Source organism: Chelonia mydas, chromosome 6 (genome assembly GCF_015237465.2).
Source record: "Chelonia mydas isolate rCheMyd1 chromosome 6, rCheMyd1.pri.v2, whole genome shotgun sequence".
In the NCBI taxonomy this organism is placed as follows: Eukaryota; Metazoa; Chordata; order Testudines; family Cheloniidae; genus Chelonia; species Chelonia mydas.
The window spans coordinates 130,540,988-130,563,306 of NC_051246.2; the positions used below are offsets into that span (position 1 = coordinate 130,540,988).

The window sequence follows — 22,319 nt, forward strand, 5'->3', positions numbered from 1 at the left end:
AAACCTCAGGCAAGGGTTTAGGCTTTATACTACAACCACCAAAGAAGAGGTAATATTTCAGCACAGCAAATATTATTTATTAAATAATTCTTATTATTCTTAAAGCAATCCTGCGGGCTTCTGAGTGCCCCCTGTGAGCTGCTGGGAACCTACTGGTTTGAAGATGTTCAGTGCCTCATGGGAGGTTCTCACTACTCATTGGATGGGGCCCAAGGTTTGTAATCAGATTGCATTACAACAGTAACATATCGTTGCGGGGAAAATATAGGGTTCAATCTGGCTCCCACAGAACTTGATGAGAGTTTTGCCATTATCTTCACTGGGAGAAGACACAGAACCAACCGAGCCGGCGTTAAAAGGGCATGGTCAGCCTGAACATCGTACTTTTTGAAATCTGTTTTTTCGCTTTGTCAGGAGCAGGCACTGTTCAAAGATGAAATGCTGTTTTGAGAAATCTACAGACAGACAACTCCGAAAATGTACCAGCAGCTGCAGCACTTCAGCCATTCTATCCTTTTCGAGCTCAAATGCAAAAAAGCAGATTCTATTCCAAATCCTTTGCGTGCATCCACTTAAATCACTGAATCTCCAGCCAAGACTAACTAGAAAACCCCCCCCCCCCCCCCGGGCACCGCAGCTTCCAAGAGAAGGTGATCAAGATGATCAAGCTGTCCGGCTTGTTGATGAAGGTTTTGTAGACCTAAACATCCACTCAGATGATGCCTCTGATACACGATGGCCTACTGCTTGGATGAGATCAGCTCATGTGTGAACAGCAGCTAGTTGAAGCTGAACCCGAGCAAGACAGAGGGGATGCTGCTTGGCAGAGGAAAGTATTCTGAAACTTTGCAGCCACAGTGCTGTCTGCATTGATTGAAGATAGAGGGGTCCTGTGCTCCCCAGCCCGGCTCTGGCTTGGCCAGGGACTGAGGGGGAAGAGGATGGGTAGGGGTGGGACCACAGAAGGGGTGGGACCTCATGCCCTCCCCTGCTTTAGGAAGAAACCATTGTCCCTGATTTTCCCCCTGGGAGAGGATGAGAGAACAAACCACACGTGACAAATGTTGGCCCCCATGTGAGGTTTTCGGGATCACCCAGACCAGTAAGGGGGTTTCTCACTGCAGGCCCTGTAATCTTGGGTTCCTTAATGCTGTGCTGCTCTGGCTCAGAGCCCTGACACCCGTAGCCTTCCTACAAGCATAAGGATCTCACCATGGCTTCCACCAGCCTCATTACTCCTTACAGGGTGACCTCAACATTCCTTCTGGTCGTAAGTCTCCCCAAATTAATCTACCCCAACTTCTTAACTGTTGTTAGGGCTGCGGTGTTCAGCCATTCAGCAGGCCTCGTTGTTGATAAAGAAAGACCACAGTCTCCGTGCATTGGCGAAGGTTTATTGTTGACAAAGCACAGTACTAGCACCCCGTAGGAGCTACGGGTACACTAACACACGTGTGCCCGTGACAAAGGTACTGGTTCAATCAGCATCACGTGACACTGCCCCCTGGATCAGCACAAAGATGCTCCTATGACTTCTCCTTTTATACACTGATGCAAACAAGCTACGTATCACAATCCAGATGTTAGTTACTACCCTAATCCTCGTACCTGCTAGTTTGAACAAAACAACCTTATCCATTACCCTGTCATCCCCACCTTAGCTAATGAGGGGTCAGTGTGTTCTTGTACCATCTCTTAGGAATGTGCTTACATAGTTGTCTGAGAGATCTGTGGCTTTTGTACCATCTTCTCTAGTCAGGAATGTGCTTTCTTGGTTAGCTGACATCTTGTGTGTTACAATTCTGCTAAGGCCAGGCCTACTCTGGTTCACAGCCTTTGGTTCACACTGCTAGTTATGCCTAGTGCTCCAGCAAGACCTGCTAGACACTCGGACTTTTCCTCTTATCACCCTCGAAGGAGGTTGTAACTCTGCAAGTTACAAATTTACTTTGGAACACACTCCATACAGTTTGCATAATGAAGACTTGCATGGGGTAAAAATAAAAAAGTTTATTTAATTAAAAAAAATCATAGCTTAAAAGATGAAATATTACGGCAAAGCAAGCACATACAAGTTACACAGAAAACAAACAAAGATGCAACCTCAGGCTTTAGACTTCTATATTAGCTAAATTCCCTTTTCTAATACAAGTTACCTATTGCTTCTGAACGGTTTCCCAGAGTGCCCTCTGTCAAAAAGGCAATCCAGGATTTGACAAATAGCACCCCACCTAAATGATAGCCCTCATTTCTGGATTTAAAAAACCCTGTGTTTAAAGCTTTTTTTCTCTTTCTCATGGCATGATGACTCACGGTCACTAAGAACAAAGGAAACTCACTCCTTTCTTAGGCTGGATCTACACCACAGACTCATTTCTGTCTAAATAAGTGTCTCAGGGGTGTGAAAAATCCACACCCCTGAGCAACGCAGTTATACCGAATTAACCATGTGTAGATAGCGCTATGTTGGCAGGAGAGCTTCTCCCAATGATACAGCTACCGACTCTCACAGATGTGGAGTTATTAAGTCAATGGGAGAGTTTCTAGAATTTGTAGTGTAGACCTGCCCTTAGGTTTCCAAGATTGGGGTTTTCTTTTCAGTTTCAATGTCTTTCCATTAACTGTAATGGTCCAGCGTTGTCTCTTCCTGGCTGGACAATGGATGGGTACTTGCAGTTAGTTTAATGTAACAAGTGGTTTGGAAGGCTCCACTCCCTGCTGTGTAACCTATCATTTAAATCAGCTTCTGTACCAGATGACTGGAGTATAGCTAATATGATGCCAATTTTTAAAAAGGGCTCCAGAGGTGATCCTGGCAATTACAGGCCGGTAAGCCTTACTTCAATACGGGCAAACTGGTTGAAACTATAGTAAAGAACAAAATTGTCAGACACATAGATGAACATAATTTGTTGGGGAAGAGTCAACATGGTTTTTGTAAAGGGAAATCATGCCTCACCAATTTACTCAAATTTACTCTTTGAGGGGGTCAACAAGCATGTGGATAAGAGGGATCCTGTATATATAATGTACTTAGATTTTCAGAAAGACTTTGACAAGGTACCTCACCAAAGGCTCTTAAGCAAAGTAAGCGGTCATGGGATAAGAGGAAAGATCCTCTCATGGATTGGTAACTGGTCAAAAGATCGGAAACAAAGGGTAAGAATAAATGGTCAGTTTTCGGAATGGAGAGAGGTAAATAGTGGTGTCCCCTAAGGGTCTGTACTGGGCCCAGTCCTATTCAACATACTCATAAATGATGTGGAAAAAGGGGTAAAGAGTGAGGTGGAAAAATTTGCAGATGATACAAGACTACTCAAGATAGTTAAGTCCCAGGCAGCCTGCAAAGAGCTACAAAAGGATCTCTCAAAACTGGGCGACTGGGCAACAGAGCTGAATGGTCTAGTGACTTAGGAGTAGGTGGCAGCCTGGGTAGGGGGACTTGGGCCCTCCCTGATCCACTGGGTCCCAGCTCAGGGCTCTGCAGTGGCAAGTGTGCTCGCCACTGAGTCAGCAGGGATCTGGCTGAAGCACACTGATACCCCCCCGGGCAGAATGACTAGTCCCTCTGAGCTACTTCCTGCCCTGTCCCTGGTGCAGCGGTTCAGACGTCTCTGAGCTCCTCAGCCTGTGCAGCTCCCGGCAACTCCAGCACTCTTTGGGTGTCTGCAGATCCTTGCGTGTCCATCTGGGTTTCAGCAGCTCTGGCTTCCACCACCTGGGGCCTCAGCAGTTCCCGGGCTGGCGCATCCTCTCTCCTTGATGATCAGCCCTGAATGAGCTGGGCTGCTCCCTTTTATACCTGGTCTCCAGCTGGAGCATGCCCAGCAGGGCCGAGGGGGCATGACCTCCTCGGCCCAAAGGGAGGAGTCAACCCCTGAAGTATCAGTGCGGGGCAGCTGCATCCCATCACAAAATCAGATGGAGACAGTTCACCCTTATTTCCAGTCTTCATCCAGATAAGATTTACAACAGCTTTTCTTCCCAAGGCCTTTCCTCCCCTAACTGCTGTCCAAAAGTTCTCCCATTGCACCGGGTTCACACAGGCATTAACACTGGTATGTGGGTTGGGAAAGGGCTGTGTTGGCTTATTTTAAGACAGATTCTTTTTGTTTGATTTAAAACCATCTGCAATCACCCCTATTGGTCAGCGGCCTTCCCCTTAGCTCATTAGTTATTCTTTGAACAAGACGTCCTCCCTACTTTAGTCCTTCTGGCCTTATCACTCATTATTTTCAAGGCCTTCCTTCTACTTTCTAGTCAAGGCCTTCCTTTACAACACAGATACATTTCCTTAACCAAACTTAAGTTAACTTTCATTCTTTAACTTTATACTTATCCTACAGTGCTCCACTCCTCAGAGCTGTTGTTTCAGACTCTCTGCAGACTCAGGCAGACACTGCTTTGGTCACACTCCAGTCATGTTTTCAAGCTTTTCTTTGCAGCCAAAAGTCCAGACACTTCAGTTTTTTTTAAAGATGATTCTGATGTAACCACATGACTCCATCAGCAGAGGCCTGGGGCAGAGGACCGTGTGCCTATGGCTCAATCCAGCCCTGGAGTAGTTCAGTTTTTGGCCAGCTGCGTTAGGACACTTATCCACTGTCCACTCCCCCTATTAATAGGGTCCTAGTGAGGGTGCGTGTGTGTGTACTCTTCAGCACAGGCAGCTATTAAATTGTATTGAAGTTGCGTGGCTTAAACATTTGGTGGTATTAACAAATCCTACGTGAAACAAAGCAATTACATCCTGCACAGAAATCATATTAGCTTTAGACACCACATGAAAATGTACTTAGGAGCAGAGAAGGCAATGTTAACTTTGTAAGATGGATAGGTTGTTCAGTGATGCTTTCTATTTTTGTGTCCTCATAATGATGAGGGAATTTAATGCAACAGCCCCTCGGAATCTTTAGCCTGTGAGAATGCTTGCTCCGAACACAACACAAATTACAGAACCATTAGCAGAAGAGACGTTCCTTAGCTGCACACTATCCACTCGTGAACACTTGAAAACAATTCAAAAAGGATTGTTTTCATTTTTCTCTTTGCACGTGGTTCTGCAAGTCACTTGGATCTTTGGCCAAGAGGCTGCCTGTTGTGTTAGTATTATTAGTTATTTGTATTGCAGTAGTGCGTGGAGGCCCCAATCAAATGTGGGGTTCAATTTGTGCAAGGTGCAGTACAAACATATATTGAGAGACAGTCCCTTCCCTAAACAGCTTACTGTTGAATGGGCAAGGAGCAGCTCAGGCCCATGGGGGATGTGATTACCCACAGATACTCAACAGAACCAGGATTTAAGACTGCCTCTCCAACACCCTGTCCATTAGGCCATACTGCCCTGTCTACTGAATTTGAGGTCTTATTTCTCTTCAGTTATGAGAGATCTTTTTGGCTGTTAGGGATGGGAGATTTATGTGGCAAACCTGTCCATACTGTAGTTGTATTTAAACAGTGGAACTAATACAAAAATTCCAAATTTGCTGTCTGATCATCGTAAAGTTTTTAAAAAACTTGCATTTCAAACTTAAGAAGAAAGAGGAAACTTCATTTATTTGAAATAAATGCAGATGTTACTCATTTTAGCCCCAATCTTGCAAACACGTATGCAGGTGTTTCACTTCAAGAACATGAGTAATCCGCACAATTTTATCCAACTATCCGTCTTGATATTGTCAGTGAATGTCTCTGCAGCTCTGGTTTTCTTAATGTGGGATAAATTGCAAATCAATCAATTTTACGCAATAATAGACAGTAGTTAAAACATAACCATGATTTGGTCAAATAAACTAACATACCATTTAAATGGACATTAAAATATAAATTCTAGACATTTTCATGGTTGTCATTGTGTGAGATAGGAAAAACAACACAATCTGCAAGCAATTAGTGATCCTTAACAACCATAATAACACTGGTAATTGACAGAGAAATGAGCCTAAAAGCCATCCCCAACACAAAGGTTTGAGCAATTATGATCATCCTGTTAAAGTGACAGAACACTTGTTCTGTTTTAATAGGAAAAACTCAGTTCCCTGAGGTTTGTCCCGTTAAACTGAGTTTCCTGATTAGCCATGGCTGGTTTAAATGATCTTGCATTTGTATAATTCCTAGATCACATACCATTGGGTTTCCATGCTCCTACTTTCTCTCTTTTATACATATAGGCGCTGGTGCTGGCTTCTGTGACTCCCATTCTCAGGTGCCTAACTTGCCCCATGCAATGCATAACTTGGAGCTGTGGATTCCACTCTGTGGCAGGGAGTTTGAAAGTTAGGAGTTACCATGCTAGGCATTGTGATGCATAACCCCACCTGTGGATTCAGCCCCTCGTGCTTAGTTAACAGTTTTTCCTCTGCAAGGTTTTATTCTTGAGGTTCCCTGAGCAGTGGTTAGAAGATTTTTTTTTTTTAAGTTTGTCATAACCTTCAGTGAGGGGTACAAACTGGAGAGCTGTGACAAATGGGTGTAGGAACGAGACCTCGTTGCTGTGACATTAAGAAATCCTTCATGCCGGTGGGTCCTCACGCCATTTGCGACATGGCTCAGTAAACATCTGGTATTGTGCTAGTATATCACCTTGGGTATTGATCCGTGGACGTGCAAGGCATCTCACTGCCAAGTGACAAGGTCGCTTTCCATCAGTCAGGGAGATAACTCTTGGCTTAGACCTCACACAGGTGTACAGGTGGAGTTATGGGCTCGGCAAAGTGATCAGCCTATCAGAAGAAATACAGAAAATGCTCTAAAACCAGCTGCTGAATAGGCAGAAGGGGGCAGGCTTTTAAGAAAGCCGCATGCCACTGCTCACCTTCACAAGTAATGGCCAGTGACCCATTTTTAGTGCAGACATATTTTAAAAGCCTGTCACAGAAGTAAGACTGATAAGTTTATGGGCTTTTGGTTTGGCTTGTTGCTGTGTGGTTAAGTACTGAGTGAGGGAAAGCTCAGAGAAAAGCTGAGTTTTGCATTCAGATCTGAAAGGGGTGAGTTAGACTACATCTACACTGGCACCTTTGTCGGTCGGGGAGTGAAAAAAACACACCCTCAACTTACATAATTTTCACCTACAAAAGCGCCGCAGTGGACAGCGCTATGTCAGTGAGAGATGCTCTCCCACCAACAAAGGTACTGCCGCTCGTTGGGGGTGGTTTAACTATGTCGGTGGGAGAGCTCTCTCCCGCCCGCATCGAGCAGCCACACGGGAGACCTTACAGTGGTGCAGCTGCAGAGATACAGCTGTGCTGCTGTATGGTCTGTAGTGTAAGAACATCAGAGCATAAGAACAGCCAGACTGGGTCAGACCAAAGATCCATCTAGCCCAGTGTCCTGTCTGCAGACAGTGGCCAATGCCAGGTGCCCCAGAGGGAATGAACAGAACAGGTAATCATCAAGTGATTCATCCCATCTCCCATTCTCAACTTCTGGCAAACAGAGGCGAGGGACACCATCCCTGTCCCTCCTGGCTAATAGCCATTGATGGACCTATCCTCCATGAATTTATCTAGTTTTTTGAACCCTGTTATAGTCTTCACAACATCATCTGGCAGACAGTTCCACAGTTTGACTGTGCATCGTGTGAAGAAATACTTCCCTGTGGCTGTTTTAAACCTGCTGCCTATTAATTTAATTTGGTGACCCCTAGTTCTTGTGTTGAGAAGAGTAAATAACACTTCCTTATTTACTTTCTCCACACCAGTCATGATTTTAGAGACCTCTCTCATATCCCCCCTTTGTCGTCTCTTTTCCAAACTGAACAGTCCCAGTCTTATTAATCTCTCCTCATACAGAAGCCGTTCCATACCCCTAATAATTTTTGTTGCCCTTTTCTGAACCTTTTCCAATTCCAATATATCTTTTTGGAGATGGGGCGATCACATCTGTACACAGTATTCAAGATGTGGGCATACCATGGATTTATATACGGGCAATATGATCTTTTTTGTCTTATTATTGATCCCTTTCTTAATGATGCCCAACATTCTGTTCGCTTTTTTGACTGCCGCTGCACATTGAGTGGATGTTTTCAGAGAACTGTCCACAATGACTCCAAGATCTCTTTCTTGAGTGGTAATCACTAATTTTGACCAAATCATTTTATAGTTGGGATTATGCTTTCCAATGTGCATTACTTTGCATTTATCAAAATTAAATTTCATCTGCCATTTTGTTGCCCAGTCACCCAGTTTTGAGAGATCCTTTTGTAGCTCTATCTTCAATCAATGCAGACAGCACTGTGGCACTGTGGCTGCAAACTTTCAGAATATTTTCCTCCGCCAACCAGCATCTCCTCTGTCTTGCTCGGGTTCAGCTTCAACTAGCTGCTGTTCACGCATGAGCTGATCTCATCCAAGCAGTAGGCCATCGTGTATCAGAGGCGTCAGCTGAGCGGATGTTTAGGTCAACAAAACCTTCATCAACAAGCCGGACAGCTTGATCATCTTGATCACCTTCTCTTGGAAGCTGTGGTGCCTGGGGGGTGTGTTTCTAGTTAGTCTTGGCTGGAGATTCAGTGATTTAAGTGGATGCACGCAAAGGATTTGGAATAGAATCTGCTTTTTTGCATTTGAGCTGGAAAAGGATAGAATGGCTGGAAATGCTGCAGCAGAGGCGCTGCTGGTACATTTTCGGAGTTGTCTGTCTGTAGATTTCTCAGAACAGCATTTCATCTTTGAACAGTGCCTGCTCCTGACAAAGCGAAAAAACAGATTTCAAAAAGTACGATGTTCAGGCTGACCATGCCCTTTTAATTCCGGCTCGGTTGGTTCTGTGTCTTCTCCCAGTGAAGATAATGGTAAAACTCTCATCAAGTTCCGTGGGAGCCAGATTGAACCCTATATTTTCCCCGCAAGGATATGTTACCGTTGTAATGCAATCTGATTACAAACCTTGGGCCCCATCCAATGAGTAGTGAGAACCTCCCATGAGGCACTGAACATCTTCACACCAGCAGGTTCCCAGCAGCTCACAGGGGGCACTCAGAAGCCCGCAGGATTGCTTTAAGAATAATAAGAATTAATTAATAAATAATATTTGCTGTGCTGAAATATTACCTCTTCTTTGGTGGTTGTAGTTTAAAGCCTAAACCCTTGCCTGAGGTTTGATGTGACCATATTCAAGTCTGCCCAGGACACCCCCTGCAGTGTCTAATTCTCAGGTTGCTTGGAACACTTATCCGATACGTCTGGGAAAGGCATAATAGGAAGAATCAGTGTGTTTCGTAAATCTGCTCCTCTTCACTTGAAGTCCTGCCTGACGTGTGGCAAATTGAAATGCTGAGTGATTAAAAATGAGGGAGCGATCTGAGGCACTGCCCAAGGACTCATTTAGCTGTATGAAAGCGTCCACCCCCTACAAAGTCATTAGTGCTCCAATGAAACCTCGCTTTGCCTCATACATATGCAATTCCTGGCACACTTATGGCTCCTCTTTATAGCCAGTGTAATAATGGAGGGACCTCACTGACTTTAATGTGACTCTCTGCCAGTGAAAGCTGTGTTAACTTTTAAAAAAAGCATCTCCCCTGTTTTTTAAACTCATTTCACTCTCCCTTGGAATGTTACTTTAGCGGTTATAAAATTTAGCTTAATTTGTATTAAGGCTGCCTTTTAACATTGGTTTAGGAACGAGACCAAAAACCCACATTGCGCTCCAAGATGCTATTACAGAGTAGCCACCGGGCAGAGTGCTGGAGAATGTATCTTTATAGCAAATAATAAACGTTAATGCAGTGCTTAGCGTTTCAATGTCATGATTAACTGGTGCACAGTCTTACTAATTTAATATTTTATACTCACACAAATGGCTTTGATCCTCACAATAAAATACTAATTCTCATGTGCATTTTACAGGTGAGAGAGGATGCATTCAAGTTCATTCAAGGAAATAAAATACAAACAATCCTTTTCAAACCAATATACTCATTGACAATTTACTTTGCATGAAGGATATATCCAGAGCAAATGTAAATAGTATTTTTGGTTTGGTCCCAAAGTCATAGACTACTAGCCTTTGATATTGCAAAGAGCAGATACATCACAAGTAAAATCTGTAGAAATTGACATTCTGCAGGTAGCAAGCTCTGTATAAGTAGGGGCATAGCCAGCAGATCGAGGGATGTGATCATTCCCCTCTATTCGACATTGGTGAGGCCTCATCTGGAGTACTGTGTCCAGTTTTGGGGCCCACACTGCAAGAAGGATGTGAAAAATTTGGAAAGTGTTCAGTCGAGGGCAACAAAAATTATTAGGGGACTTTAACACATGACTTATGAGGAGAAGCTGAGGGAACTGGGATTGTTTAGTTTGTGGAAGAGAAGAATGAGGAGGGATTTGATAGCTGCTTTCAACTACCTGAAAGGGGGTTCCGAAGAGGATGGATCTAGACTGTTCTCAGTAGTAGCAGATGACAGAACAAGGAGTAATGGTCTCAAGTTGCAGTGGGGGAGGTTTAGGTTGGATATTAGGAAAAACTTTTTCACTAGGAGGGTGGTGAAGCACTGGAATGGGTTACCTAGGGAGGTGGTGGAATCTCCTTCCTTTGAGCAATTTATTTGAGCATAAGCTTTCGTGAGCTACAGCTCACTTCATCGAATGCATACTGTGGAAAGTATAGAAAATCTTTTTATACACACAAAGCATGAAAAAATGGGTGTTTACCACTACAAAAGGTTTTCTCAAGAAACTCCCTGAAAAAGCACAAGATCAAATCCGCACAGACACACCCCTGGAACCCAGACCTGGGATATTCTACTACCCATCATCTCAGGCATTGGCACCCTGACAGCAGGATTGTCTGGCTATGTAGACTCCCTCCTCAGGCCCTACGCTACCAGCACTCCCAGCTACCTTCGAGACACCACTGACTTCCTGAGGAAACTACAGTCCATCGGTGAACTTCCTGATAACACCATCCTGGCCACTATGGATGTAGAAGCCCTCTACACCAACATTCCACACAAAGATGGACTACAAGCCGTCAAGAACACTATCCCCGATAATGTCACGGCTAACCTGGTGGCTGAACTTTGTGACTTTGTCCTCACCCATAACTATTTTACATTTGGGGACAATGTATACCTTCAAATCAGCGGTACTGCTATGGGTACCCGCGTGGCCCCACAGTATGTCAACATTTTTATGGCTGACTTAGAACAACGCTTCCTCAGCTCTCGTCCCCTAACGCCCCTACTCTACTTGTGCTACATTGATGACATCTTCATCATCTGGACCCATGGAAAAGAAGCCCTTGAGGAATTCCACCATGATTTCAACAATTTCCATCCCACCATCAACCTCAGCCTGGTCCAGTCCACACAAGAGATCCACTTCCTGGACACTACAGTGCTAATAAACGATGGTCACATAAACACCACCGTATACCGGAAACCTACTGACCGCTATTCCTACCTACATGCCTCCAGCTTTCACCCTGACCACACCACACGATCCATCGTCTACAGCCAAGCTCTGCGATACAACCGCATTTGCTCCAACCCCTCAGACAGAGACAGACACCTACAAGATCTCTATCAAGCATTCTTACAACTACAATACCCACCTGCGGAAGTGAAGAAACAGATTGACAGAGCCAGAAGAGTTCCCAGAAGTCACCTACTACAGGACAGGCCTAACAAAGAAAACAACAGAACGCCACTAGCCGTCACCTTCAGCCCCCAACTAAAACCCCTCCAACGCATTATTAAGGATCTACAACCTATCCTGAAGGATGACCCAACACTCTCACAAATCTTGGGAGACAGGCCAGTCCTTGCCTACAGACAGCCCCCCAACCTGAAGCAAATACTCACCAGCAACTACATACCACACAACAGAACCACTAACCCAGGAACCTATCCTTGCAACAAAGCCCGTTGCCAGCTGTGCCCACATATCTATTCAGGAGACACCATCACAGGGCCTAATAACATCAGCCACACTATCAGAGGCTCGTTCACGTGTACATCCACCAATGTGATATATGCCATCATGTGCCAGCAATGCCCCTCTGCCATGGACATTGGTCAAACTGGACAGTCTCTACGTAAAAGAATAAATGGACACAAATCAGATGTCAAGAATTATAACATTCATAAACCAGTCAGAGAACACTTCAATCTCTCTGGTCATGCGATTACAGACATGAAAGTTGCAATATTACAACAAAAAAACTTCAAAACCAGACTCCAGCGAGAGACTGTTGAATTGGAATTCATTTGCAAATTGGATACAATTAACTTAGGCTTGAATAGAGACTGGGAGTGACTAAGTCATTATGCAAGGTAACCTATTTCCCCTTGTTTTTTCCTCCCCCCTCCCCTCCTCCTCAGACGTTCTTATTAAACCCTGGATTTGTGCTGGAAATGGCCCACCTTGATTATCATACACATTGTAATGACAGTGATCACTTTAGATAAGCAATTACCAACAGGAGAGAGGGTTTGTGGGGGGGGGGGGGGAGAAAACCTGGATTTGTGCTGGAAATGGCCCAACTTGATTATCATACACATTGTAAGGAGAGTGATCACTTTAGATAAGCTATTACCAGCAGGAGAGTGGGGTGGGGGGGAGAGAAAACCTTTTGTAGTGGTAAACACCCATTTTTTCATGCTTTGTGTGTATAAAAAGACCTTCTATACTTTCCACAGTATGCATCCGATGAAGTGAGCTGTAGCTCACGAAAGCTTATGCTCAAATAAATTGGTTAGTCTCTAAGGTGCCACAAGTACTCCTTTTCTTTTTGCGAATACAGACTAACATGGCTGTTACTCTGAATCCTTCCTTTGAAGTTTTTAAGGTCAGGCTTGACAAAGTCCTGGCTGGGATGATGCAGTTGGGGATTGGTCTTTCTTTGAGCAGGGGGTTGGACTAGATGACCTCCTGAGGTCCCTTCGAACCCTAATATTCTATGATTCTAAGAGGGTATCCATATTGACTGTGGCCGCTAGGCCATGCAGAAATATTGACTCGGTAGGTAGGGCGGCTATAGTGACTCTGGCTGTTAGGCCACCCTGTCCCAGCAGAAAGGTAGCCATATTAACTGTGGCCGCTAGGCCACGCAGATATGTAGACTCTGGCCATTACACCACGCAGCCCCGCACCTGCGGGCAGCCATCTAGACTTCGGCCAGTAGGCCACACGACCCTGAGTGATGGCGGAAGCTTAGCTGCGGGCCATAAGAACTCTTACCATCCCAAAAGGGGAAGGGCTCCTCACACTGCTGCTCCCTGTGGGGCGGGGAGGGAGAAAAGGTCTCTGTTCACTTTCCCTCCAATCAGGGAGTGGAACCATAGTGCAGAGGTGGAGCTATGCGAGGAGGGGAAGAGGATGTCATGGTGCGCTAGAGCACTGAATGCCTACTTTGGATCCAGGGCATCATAGGGAAGTTGCTGCTATGCCCTGCTGTGCGGTTCTGTGGACAGAGAGAGTCTCCAGGGCTGTTGAACCTGCACCTGTCATGAGCACTCACTTCACTTACATTTCCAAAGGAGAGCAGCTAGCAAAGCTTCGGTCTATGCGCTCAGCCCACTATATGTCAGGGTTTCCTAACTCAAAGCATTTTAATGCTGCTAAATGTAAATGGATACACCTAAGGAATAAAGAATTTAGGCCACACTTACAGCCTAGGGCATTCTGACCTGGGAAGCAGTGACTCTGACAAAATGTTCGGAGTTGTGGTGGATAATCAGCTGAACATGGGCTCCTAGTGGCAGTAGCCAAGAGAGCGAATATGATTCTGGGATGCATAGACAGGGGAGTCTCGAGTAGGAGTAGAGAGGTTATTTTACCTCCGTATTTAGCACTGGTGCAACTGCTGCTGGAATACTGTGAGCAGTTCTGGTGCCCACAATTCAAGAAGAATATTGATAAACTGAAAAGGGTTTGGAGAAGAGCCACAAGAATGATGAAAGGATTAGAAAACCTGCCTTCTAGTGATAGATTGAGCTCTTTGAATCTATTTAACTTAACAAAGAGACGGTTAAGAGGTGACTTGATTACACTCTGAAAATAGATACATAGGGAACAAATATTTAATAATGGGCTTTTCAATCTAGCAGAGGAAGGTCTAACTATGACCCAATGGCTGGAAGTTAAAGCTAGATCATGTCATGTTCAGGGTAAGCCCCAGGCGGGCCACAAGACACTTTGTTTACCTGAGCGTCCGCAGGTACGGCCGCTCGCAGCTCCCAGTGGCCGCGGTTCGCTGTCCCCAGCCAATGGGAGCTGCGGGGAAGTTCCCATTGGGGCTTTCTGAGGAGATTCTCCTTTCTGAAGAGAATTGTCCTCAGCTTTCTGACAAGAATTTTGTTTATTCTAGGAATCAAAACCTTTTTCTTGAGGGGCTTCTTGCAGACCAAGACCTCCCCAGTGCCCAGCCGCAGGCCAGCCGCCTCTGGTAGCACCAGCACATGCCCTGATCACGCTCCAACCCCGCTCTGCAAGGGCTCATTCACTATGCCCCACCCTATCCTTAGAGGCAGCGTCCATTTTTCTTGCTATATAATTTCTATCATTATAATAAAAACAGATACGACAAGAAAAAAAATTACTAAATTTAAACAATATGAACCTAGTCCTAAAACAGCTATTCCACACAAGCCCATCCATTATGGAGCTATTGCAAAAATATGCTCATGCTGAAGTGCTTCTTAATTATATAGCATAGGCACCCTTCCGGATCAATCAGATATAGATTCTAAAACCAGAAGGGAGCACTGTGATCATCTAGTCTAATCTCCTATGTAGGACAGATCATAGGACTGCCCTGCTTAATTGCTGTTTGAACTAGAGCATCTCTTTGAGAAAAGCCTCCAGACTTGATTAAAATATTTCCCATGATGGAGAATCCAACTCCACTCTTAGTAAGTTGTTCTAGTGGTTAATTATCCTTGGTCATGGGCCTCGTCCTTCCACAATGCCCCCTTGGGGTGTGATGGGGTTCTGTACTCACTCAGCTCATCATCCCATCCAGGTAATCTGCCGCAGAGATCCAGGGATGGAAACCCAGGCCTTCAGTGAGATTCTGCTGGAGCTCACCCCTTCCAGGGTTCGAGAGAAAAGAAACAGAGGAAAGGAAAAAAACAAGACAGTCCCAACAGTGCTGCAGGCAACCCTTGCTTCAAGGAATCCCGTCAAGCCGCAGGCTGGCCTAGTTTCCTCAGGTGAGCTATCTTGAAGCAGTTGCTGGGAGTCTAGCCCCCCTTCCTCTCAGGATCCACTGAACGCATCCAATGAAGTGAGCTGTAGCTCACAATAACTTATGCTCAAATAAATTGGTTAGTCTCTAAGGTGTCACAAGTCCTCCTTTTCTTTTAACTATTTAAAGACTTCTGATAACTAGTATTTTACAGCACTGAGATTTTAAAACCCCCACTAATAGTCCTGACGACACCACTCATACAGATATAAAGATTTGAATATCAATAGTTGGGGACACTTTCCATAACTCATACTAGAAAAACACTGGGCTTGTGATTATGACACCGGCCTGAAAGCCAGGAAATGTTGGTTCAATTCCCAGGTCTGTCGGAAACGGCCTGTGTGACCTTACGCCAGTCACTTCATCTTTCTGTGCCAGAGTTCCCCATCTGTGAAATGGGGCAATTATGTTTCGTTTGTCTGACTCAGCTAGGCTGTAAGGCCGTTCCCCAAAGAACTTTGCTTTATATTTGTTAATCACCTAGTACAATAGGTAAGCAGATGGAGCCTCAAGGTGCTACTGTAACGCAATAATACATCTAGGAAATTAATTTCGCTACAAACATTAACATAGACGTTCAAAATCTCATCAGCTTTTCAAAAGAAATGCACTTGTCATAACACCCCTGAGCAAAGTATTTGCCTAAAATGAGGTTTGCTCTATCACCACTTTTGGTAGCAGGAAGAGCAAGAAAATGGTCCTCAGGCAGGACATCTGTCCTCCTAGCCTCTGACACAGAGAAGAGGCAAAGAGAGCTGGAAAACAGTAGCTAGACTGAGGCAAACATTAACAGCAGCACTTAAAGATCCAACTGTTATGAGGGTGAGCTACAGCGAGGAGCCACATGAATTTTTAAACTCTCGGGTTATTCTGCATAATTTCTTATGAGACCTCGGGACATGCAAAGTCTTCTCACAGTCCTGGGGAAAAGGGCTGAGGTCTAATAATCGCAATGTATTACTTCCTAAAAACAGCCATCCTAAATCTGCTGCTGAATAATACCCAAGGGAGTGATGCTTGACAGGGTGTGCAAAGTCAGCTCCCAGGGAAGGAAACCCTCAGTCCAATCCATTCATTGTGTGTGTGTAGGTGTGTGTTAAATCATGTAACGTTTTAAAACACACACTTGGAAGAAGCAATGAGCAACTTGGGCAGTGAAAAGGAAGAGTGTGATACAAATCTAGCCTCAGGAAGTGGCCAGCTGTTAGCTAGGAAAGCAACTGCCCCAGAGGTGAAAGTAAGCCAGTAGGCCCCGGTACGGCGTACCGGCAAGAGCTGGTGCGCCGTACCAGGACCGGCTTTCCCAGATGGCAATTTAAAGCCCTGGGGTAGCGGCGGTGGGGGTCCGGCGCAGATTTAAAGGGCCCGAGGATTTAAGGCCCTGCCTCTTTCAGTTGAGGCCAAGCCCCCGGCTCAGGACTCCGGCGTACTGGTAAGTCCTTTAACTTACTTTCACCCCTGAACTGCCCCGACTCCAACAACCCACCAGGTCAGTTGCACAATGCTGCACATGGAGAAAGGGGACAAAACTGATCTGCTTATAGGACACCACGAAGCATCAGACTGTGTCAGTCTGTCTGATACTCCAGCCAAGTCTACACTAGCCTATTACAGGATGACGATATTTCTTCCCGTCAGTTCTCTTTCAGTAAAAGTTCTCTTTTACTCTTTAGCTCCCTTAATGTTCTATATTCAACCCAGTCATTGCCCGCTTGCTATTGAATATAAATATGATGCTCCCTGCAATTGGGCTTGGGTGTCATGACATATGCAACAGATGGAGGGACAGAATTGCTTACCAGTTCATTTCAAGCTAGGAAAACATACAATATTGGGGTTTATTTGTTACTCTGCAGCAGGTGCGTATCTGTTGTCACCACTGAGACAACTGCAGTTTGGTAACAAACATCTGTTCTCTTTTGCTCTGGGAAGATAAATGACTCTGTAAGTCTAATTAGTGGGCAGAGCTGACCTCACGCACAGGCAGAAACAGCTATTGCACATCAATTGTACCTCAGGGAACAAAGAGATAAAACACTGACTCATTCCTTAGAGTTGGGTTTGGTTTAATCCCTTAAAAACTAATACTCGTAAGGGGAAAATCTGATTTTTAATTAAAAGGCTGCACTAGCACAGCAACATTTTCGGTGGCTTCCCAGCTCGGCCGGCAAGCAGACCTGTATGTGTGCTGTGTGTGGTGACAAACACGGAGGACCAAGGGACGTTTTGCCAAGGGACTGATTCTGGATTTCAATTTACTGGTCACAGTTCCATTTAATTGAAAGAAAGAGGTGATTCTGTTCTTCCTGCAACCATTGTACTCAGGATGGCACAAACACCACAGAAACAAAAGAAAAAGTCTCTTCTAACCCCTGGCCTAGTTTGTTAGCTAGGCCTATGCTACAGTAATACAAGAGAAAGATGCGGTGGGGGGGGGCGGTTCCTAACGAATACTAGTGATTAGAGGAGGTGGAGGACAAGGAAATGCTGCTGTTTTAAATTGTTTTATTTGTTGCATCTCTGGATTTTATAACTATGTCAAGGGTGCCCAGAGTTTTGGGCTGGAGTCCTATATTGTGGAACTTGTTTTAGACTAAATATCTAAACTAATTAACAAAAATAGCCTTCTCCATCTCTGTATATTAGTGCCTTCTGGGAAATTAGGCAAAAGCAATCATGTAGCCTGCACTATTATTTATTTGTATTGGACCTAGAGGGCCAAGTCAAGGACCAGGACCCCATAGAGTTAGGGGCTGTACAAACACAGAACAAAAACACTAGTCCTCATCCCAAAGAGTTTAGGATTTTCCAAGTCCTAACACGCCAGGCAATAAAGAAGCTGTGTGAGGCAGTTAAACACAAAGGAAATGAATTCTCAGTGATGTAGGATATTTAAACTAGCACATGTTGCTAGCACATGTTTGTAACACTCTTCACTGTCAGCAAGGCCATGCTATGGTTCGTCATCACTGGGTATCACTCTGAGTATCTGACAGAATGACAGACAGGGAGGAAGGAGGGTCAAACTCATTCTGTGCTGAGGACAGAATTCTATTTCTAGCTAGGGTCATGGGCTGAGGTACGAAATGCAGGCCACGTGATACCTTTGCTACACAGGGAGACTCCTGGAATTGACCAGAGGAGTTTGTCCAAAGACCAAGAGTGGACTATTACCCTTATGTAGTACTGAGTTGTTTATGTATGTGACAGGGCTCCACTCACCACAATGGCGCCTCCTGCTGGCCATCTTGGAGATCAGCTGCGCAGGTCAGTACGCCCTCTCCTGATGGTGCCTTGCCCACCGTCCCATCTGCTCCTGGACCCAGGTCATTCCAAGAACCACAGTGTCTTCTTCATGACACAGTCCTCCGGCCGTGTCACGATATGTGCTCCCCCATTCCGGGGGCCCTGCAGTCAACTGTCCAACCACTTCCCCAGAGGCGATTGCAGTCAATTGTCTTGCCACTTCCCCAGTGGCGAGTAGGGGATCAGGGCCTGCTCACTACTTTGGGTCCCAGCCCAGATATCCTGTAGATGGCAGCCACATGCTACATCCCCTCCAACTCCTCCGTGCATTTCCCTGGGCCACTTCTCCGCAGGCCCAGCACCTTCTTTGCCCCTACCTCAGGGACTCAGCATGCCAGTCCTAGCAGCCAGCCAGGAATGTCCTCTCACTCTTCTGTTCCTGCCAAGCACTACTCTGGGTTCCTTCCACCTACAAGGCACCCAGTCCTCCCTCCTTGAGCTGCAGGGAGTAACTGACACTGCTCTGCCCTGCAGCTCTCCTTATATGAGCCTGCTGGGTCTTGATAAGCTGCTCCTCACAGCCCCTCTTCTATTGGCTGCTTGTGCAGCCTCCCTATGGCTTTATTAATCCCTTACAGGTAGTGTTGAGTTCTTTTGCCTTTTCATCTTTGGAAGGTATTCTGGGGTGCCTTAGCAGCAGGACATCTTTCAATCTCCCTCATCCCACTGCTGTTTCTCACTCACTCGCCGCACTTTTGCCAGGTGAACAGGAACAGCAATAGGGTGGCGTGGAAGGGAGTAGCTGCAGGCCTTGTGCTTGATGAACTGTGTGTGTGTTTGTTTTCTGTGCAGGTGGTATGGCTGGGCTGCTGGGCCCTGAACAAGCCAGGGGAGACACATCTGTGTTTTGGTGAGGGCCCTGTGGCTGGGACCCGGGGGCCTGTGATTGGCCCGGGTGTTTGACATTTGAGTGGTTAATCCCCCCTGGTTAGTGAAGGGGTGGAGCTAAGCAGTGAGACTTACTATAGAAGTTAGCTACCTAGTGAGCTCCTACGCAGGGAAAGAGGATCAGCTATTGAGTTGTGGAGTGGGTTTGCATTGGGCAGCGTGAGAGGCTTTCTAGATACATTTCTATATTTTATACCAGGACGACCAGCACTGGAACAATGACTGAGCCATGTTTTCTTTTCTTCCTGAAGCCAGAAGCATCAGAGAGCATGTGGAGTACTTGGACAACCAGAGTCAGAAAGCATGACAACCACAGATTCAAGAAAGAAAGGAATGGGTGCCCAAGGAACCAGACAGAGTGGAAATCAGAGAAGGAGGCTGACACTTTATAATCCCCAGAAGCAAAAGGATCAAGTGGCATTCTTCACAGCTGGAAGCAGACAAGCATGGGCAGGATGGGACTACCAGTGAGAAGAGGACCAGGAGGAATTCCACACAGCTAGAAGTACCCAATTGTTACCAGATCCTCAGTACAGAAACAAAAGCAGATGTCTCTGAAGATCCAGCTGATCGAAAGGAATGGAGAGGTGTATAGGATGCATGTGTGGATGGCTGCTCCGCCTAGCTGGCAAGCACAAACATGTTCACAACGGTCTCCAGCCAGCCAAAGATGACAGATAATTTTTGCTGGGAAGTCTGTGCTAAGAGGCATTGAAGAATTGAAGCAAGGGACAGCCAGGCAAAAGGATGGCGTGAGGTCTTCCCAGAGTCGAGACATGAGATGTGACTGCAAGAATGGATAGGCTTCTGAAGTTGATGGGTCAGGGCCCACTGGTGATGCTGCAGGTTGGCACTAATGACACTGCTTCACAGGATACCTAACAGATTACAGTCGACTCCAGGAAACTCGGAAGGATGTGATTATAGTCTACTCCAGGCTCGGTGCTCTGGAACAGCTCCGAACCAATCTCAGGCAGGACCCGCTTCAGTGTGAACCCCCTCAGGGCACACTCTCACTAGGGTAAGCCTCCTTGGCTTCAGTGCCTCCTGGGACAGACCTCAGAGCCTTCAGCTCCCCTGTTCCACACTGTGAGCTCCCTGCAGCGAGTCCACCTGAATAGGACACCTGGGGGAAGCCTTACACACACCCCCAAAGGGGAGTCATCCACCCCCAACTTCCACAGTCAGCAGTGACTCTCAACCTGCGGTGTAAAACAGAAGGGTTAATTAGTTGTCTGGAACACAACGTAGGCAGGTTCTTTCTTAACACAGAAACCAGAAAGTTATAGCTAAGTCCATTTTGGTCAGGCCTAGAGCCCTAGCTCTCCCCCCAGAGACCCAAACTGGAGAGTGTCCTGCTTCTAAGAGCCCACCCTCAGTCATGTCCAGTTGCCTCTCCTCTGTCCTTTGTCGTCTTTCCCAGGAGAAACTGGGCACCTGGCCTCCATCTCAACTCTTTGTTCTCCAACTCACTGTAGCTGGCTGGTTTCTTGCAGAGGGTGGTCCCCCTCCCCCAGCCATCAGCTGTTAAGTTTTGAAATGTCCAGCCATTGTCTGGGCCCAGGTAGCTAGATGGCAGTCGCACCTGATCCGCTAGGTAATCTCTGCAAAGATCAACACCCTTGTGCCACCACCTGGTTAATCATGCAACACATAGGGGAAACTGAGACACACACACAATATTCATACAAAACATTAAGACAATCCCCCACTTTGTCACAGTGCTGAAGGAGAGAACTATCCAAGTGATCTTCATGGAGATTCTTCCGGTTCCATGAGCAATGGAAGACAGAATGCAAATTTTCTGGAAGAGAACTGCTGGCTAGGTAAGTGGTGTAAGGTAGAGGGTGAACTTTGGTCCATTTTCTATGGTCAGAGAGGGATGTGCAGTTTGGATGGCTTCCATCTCAGTAAAAAGGCAACCAGTCTGTTATAGGACAGGCTGGCTAGAGTAGTCAAGAGGGTGTTAAACTAACAAGGGAATGGTGAAAAGAGAGAACAAATGATCCCTCATTTAGCACAAAATCAAGATGTCAAGAACAAAATTAATGAAGACTCCAAGGCAGGAGTGAGTGGGAAAAAGGGGAGAGGGAGTGGCACTCTATCAAAAATGGCATTTCCCGTTTCTGAGTCACTGGCAATCTGGAAGCAAATTATCTGGAAAGGTAATGGATCAATGTCATCACAGACAGAGCACAAGATTGGGTATTAGTTGGTCTACAACCGTCCACCAAAATACACCTGATAACAGGAAAACTGTCTCCTTATGCGTAAGGAAAAATCTGTGATCATGGGGAACTTCAATCTGAGCAACCACTGCTGGAGGTGTCATGATGCCAGTACTAAAACATTTTTGGAATTGCTAAAAGTTGTAGATGACAATTTCTTAACTCAAGAAGCATTGCATGCAACATGGGGAAATTGTATATTAGACCGCAGCTTGATAGATGAAGAACTGATCACAGAACTAAAACTGAGTGGTAGCTTACGTACAAGTGATCATGACTCGATCTATTTATATGCAAACATTAGAAGTCTCAACAGTACAGTAATATATATACAAGTAATATACTTGGTGCTTTAAGAGGCCAGTTTCATAAAGCTGAAAACAATTATGAGCCAAATCAACTGGGAGAAAGAATTTAAACAGAAAATGTAAATAGTAATTCGCAACTGCTTAAGAACATTTTACTAGATGCCCCCAAACCCACAATCAAAAAAGAAGGCTATGCTGGTTAAAATTGGCAAAGAGCGGAAATGAGGCAGCAATAAAAAATAAAAAGCAATATATAACAACTGGAAACAAGGGGCAATTGATAGCAATTAAAATAAATTAGAAGTTAGAAATTGATAAGGAAAGCAAAACGACACCAGGAGAAATCTATGACCAGAAGCATTTAGGATAATAATGAGACTTTTTTAAA

At 45.4% G+C, this 22,319-nt stretch overlaps 1 long non-coding RNA gene across 1 annotated transcript; it reads left to right on the forward strand.

Annotated features, from left to right (window-relative positions):
- Positions 1–2,553: 2,553 nt before the first annotated feature.
- Positions 2,554–21,658, forward strand: LOC122466382. Its single transcript, XR_006291818.1, has 3 exons — positions 2,554–2,693; positions 15,630–15,636; positions 21,647–21,658. It is a non-coding gene; the product is annotated as an uncharacterized LOC122466382 (long non-coding RNA).
- Positions 21,659–22,319: the final 661 nt, after the last annotated feature.